Genomic DNA, 3,853 nt, shown 5'->3' with positions numbered 1-3,853 from the left:
TAATCCAGTATGTACGGATAAAGATAAAATGCGTAGGGAGACTGGTGCATGGGTTGAAATGTTCAAATCAGGTGTTTGGAGTGTCGGAGGTTTTTGTAATTGAAACATGAACAATGAAAGTTAGAATAATCACAGCAGGCTGACCGCCAGAATTTTATTTTATTTTTGATTCGCGTAAACTCTGTCCGTGTATTGATATCTATGATTTGTTATACTTTGCCACTACTCTGTATTCATTTTCGATTTTAATTTCTGTTCAGAATGGGAGGTGGTCCTCCCAAAGGGGGGATTGTGGTAAATAGACTTGCATTTGTGCATACACTGACGTCAGTAAAAAACTCAGTTCGGGAAGTTCTTGGCAGACAGTTGAGTTTGCTTGAAGATAGAGTGCGAGTCTCTGTATACACTGGGCAAGGAACGAAGGTCTCTGTATACACTGGGCAAGGAACGAAGGTCTCTGTATACACTGACGTCAGACTGTTTGGAGAAGCCATCTCCTTGTCTCCTAATAAGGATACAAAGAGATGGCTTGAACGAGAAAAACAAAATTCCTTTAAGTAATACGTGATATCGGACCGCCTTTTGGGGTGTACAAAAAGCGATGTTCTGCCTGGAGCTTTTCCGAGACCTTCATTGACGCATCAATAAAGTCATCTCCCTTCCATGTCGCTGGCTTTTGTCCATTTTCCTTATCCACACAAGAGAAGGTTTCTCTCAGATCATAACCTACGTTTTCTCTACAACATGGCCAGAAAAAGAGAACTTGTGAAACTCAACAGTAGATTCTTGTTCTAAGAAAGTAAGGCTGTTCCATGACTGATGACGTCACGGTTGCCATTGCGCCCAATTGGCCCCGCCCGTGTGGCGCCAACTGCGGCTCGTTGACAGATTGGCTTCAAAGCTTAGGGCTCTCACTCTAACTTTGTCAGTCCGTCAACGAACCTCTGCCCCGCAAGAAGTGGGTTTTGACTCTGTCCGGTTTCATGCATGCGTTTCCTGTCCGGTATCGTTCCCGTCTATTTTTGTCCTGTTTATTAATATCTCCGGTTTTCGTTCCTGTCTAGTTTGTCCTGTTTAAATTCGATATCCTGTTTTGATATCAATCCTGTCTGTCCCGTCCTGTCTGGTATCAACCCCATCTGTCCGATATCTGCTCTGGCAATTGGTATCGATATCGTCTGGCTTCCTGTCTTTCCACGCCAGACTGCTGCCTGACGTGCATGATTCCCTGTTTCCCGTAAAATAAAGGGCTTGTGTGAGAAACATCATGCATTTGGGTTCTCCTTCTGTTCCGGTTCATGACAGATAATGCCAAGAAACTGAAGATCTCCTACAATCGTGTATACTAAGAAAACAACACTTACAGGCTCTAACCAGAGTAGAAAGAGAAGTGCAAGATGACAAATACATTAGAGTCTCTAGTTTGAGAAATATATACCTTACCGGTCATCAACTACAGCTTGGTTAAATAGTACCCACAAAACACCAGTGTCCACTTCTACAGTGAAGACGCGACGCCAAGATGCTGGCCCTCAAAGCCGTGCGGCAAAGAAAAACCCATATCTGAGACTGTCAGACAAAAGGAAGTGATTAATATGGACAAAAAAAAACCTGACATCGGAAAACGCATTTAAAAATAAAGTGTGACTTTTCCACGGAAAAAAAAAACCAAATTGTCTGGGCGACCCCAGATTTTTGAGCAGGGTATATGTTAAATGGACTAAATAAAGTATGTCTGTTTATTATAGTAGACTACAGAAAGGGAATTAAAGTAGGTGATCAGGATCTTTATTCTGCTGACTGGCCTCACGGGCATGTTCCTCACCTTCCTAAACATTAACATAATGTCGTTCTGGGTCCTCGGCTCAAGTATCCCCTTATCTCTTTATGTTCCCTCAACTCATCTGTGTCTGCTTCTTTGATATACGGTTACGGTGCCGTGTTGGGTCTCCCCATTGGAGCAGTTTTGCAACTTTTGAGCGGCGAGCTGTCCGTGGGCTTGCCCGTTACACTTGAAAATGTAGTGTATGTACAGCATGCGTCTGTCAGTACTATGTGCATGCTTAGCAATTTTTCCTCCACATCGATAGTTTCCTACTTGGCTTCACTGCTGTTCAATAAAGGAGTCATTCCGTAAAGACATGATGTATGTGACATCAAAAAAGGGCAACAATCACAGCATATTGGCATGTTATTGAGCAGTAATACTGTGACAAAACGCATGGGTAGGGCACCTGGAGCGCAGAATGGAAATTAAACCTTGTTGGAGGAATCATGTAATAATGTAATAAATCAACGTGATTAATCAGGCCACTCAATGTTTGTATTGTATGATAAATGAATGTTTAACTCTGTAGCTATGTGGTATGAATAACCATAGTCCACTGCACGTTATAGCTGCCACAAAACATTTGAATAAAACTAAACTGTTTTGGTTTTGTAATAATGTATGGACTTATTCTTAACCCGATTGTTATTCTTTTCCCCCCGAGGTTGCATTTTAAGAGTCTGTAAAGCTAATTCGGAAATCTTCAAATAAACCTACCCACGTTAACGTGCAGTTTGGGGAGGTACTGTAGGTACAGGCTCAACTGTCATCATAGATGTGCATTTAAACGTATATCAGATGGTTATATTTAACATTAGTTCTTTATTTTAGGATTTTTTGTTTCAAAATCGCTGAATTTACAATCAGTATGTAATGTATTTCTGTGCTGAGCATCTGCAGAGTTAGGCCTACAATGCTCTTGCTTCCTGGCAGAGGACGATATTGAGACGAAGGATTCTAAATTGGCGCAAACCTCACCTCAAAACAATAGAATTAGTGATTGTGTTATCTAGCTGACAACGAGTAAAGCAATCCAGTATCTTTTTTTTGTCGATTGGACCTCTTTTCCCTAATGGAGGATGACCTTGTTATTGTTGCTTTTATTCTAATGGAACAGTGCATAGACTTCATTTATAAGTTGAGGTAAGCCAATAAACAGTTTTTTTTAAAAAATCTACGGTACAGTTTATATATTGTTTTCTTGGTCTGCCAACCAAAGGATGAAAAAAGGTTCATTTATTTATAAATGTAATGGTGTATCACCAGACCCGATCCTCACCTCACTGCCTTTCCAAAGCCTGTTTTGCAGTTGTTTACTTGCTTGTTTCGCAATTTTATGTAACCTGTTTTTACACTTAGTTTGTATTGACTGAATCTGACCATTTCTTACGAAGGTTTCAAAACAGAATATTCCGGGCATGGATGAAAGGCAATGACTTTAGGAATTTAGAAAGGCAAATTCTTAGTTGGTCATTATCAAACAAAAATGGCAGTACAGAATGTGTTTGTAAATCTTCTACAAAGTTAAACATAATGGGATCCCACAGTTGAATAGAGCACTGCTATACTGTTGATAGCTTGTCACATTTTGGGAAAGTTTTGCTCGAGGCACTTAACCTTTGTTTGAGGAATTAGTTGTATTTCCTTAACGCCCCTGTGAGCTGGACTTTGCTTGTTTTGATCTCCAGCACTGGCATTCTTGATCTTCTCATGAGCTAAAAAAAATCCCTACACAATTATTTCACTCAAATTACTTATGTGAGTTATTTGATACATAATTCTAACTAAAATAATGAAGAAGTTATGACAAAATGAGGATTCAACATAAGTAGTGTCATATTTCAAATTATTAAAACATGACCATTTTAAGATGCCAAAAGCTCAATTATGTTTTCTGTCAGGCCTGGGATTTCTTACATTGCATTCAAAAAGTTCCGAGACAATTTCTAAGTGATGTTTTTTTCTTTTTATCAGCTTACATAAAAAATGCAGGAATGCCCGCTTCAACATGGCTGCCAAACAGCA

At 39.8% G+C, this 3,853-nt stretch overlaps 1 long non-coding RNA gene across 1 annotated transcript; it reads left to right on the top strand.

Moving 5' to 3' along the window:
• The first annotated feature begins 224 nt into the window (after nt 1–224).
• LOC148359382 (uncharacterized) lies at nt 225–666 on the top strand. The gene is made up of 2 exons (XR_015851415.1): nt 225–423; nt 454–666. It is a non-coding gene; the product is annotated as an uncharacterized LOC148359382 (long non-coding RNA).
• The last annotated feature ends 3,187 nt before the right edge of the window (nt 667–3,853 follow it).

Source organism: Urocampus carinirostris, chromosome 9 (genome assembly GCF_059441175.1).
Source record: "Urocampus carinirostris isolate Australia breed hairy pipefish chromosome 9, RoL_Ucar_1.0, whole genome shotgun sequence".
NCBI classification, from domain to species: Eukaryota; Metazoa; Chordata; class Actinopteri; order Syngnathiformes; family Syngnathidae; genus Urocampus; species Urocampus carinirostris.
The sequence above is the reverse complement of the archived record's forward strand: the minus strand, read 5'-3'. Positions and strand labels throughout refer to the sequence as shown.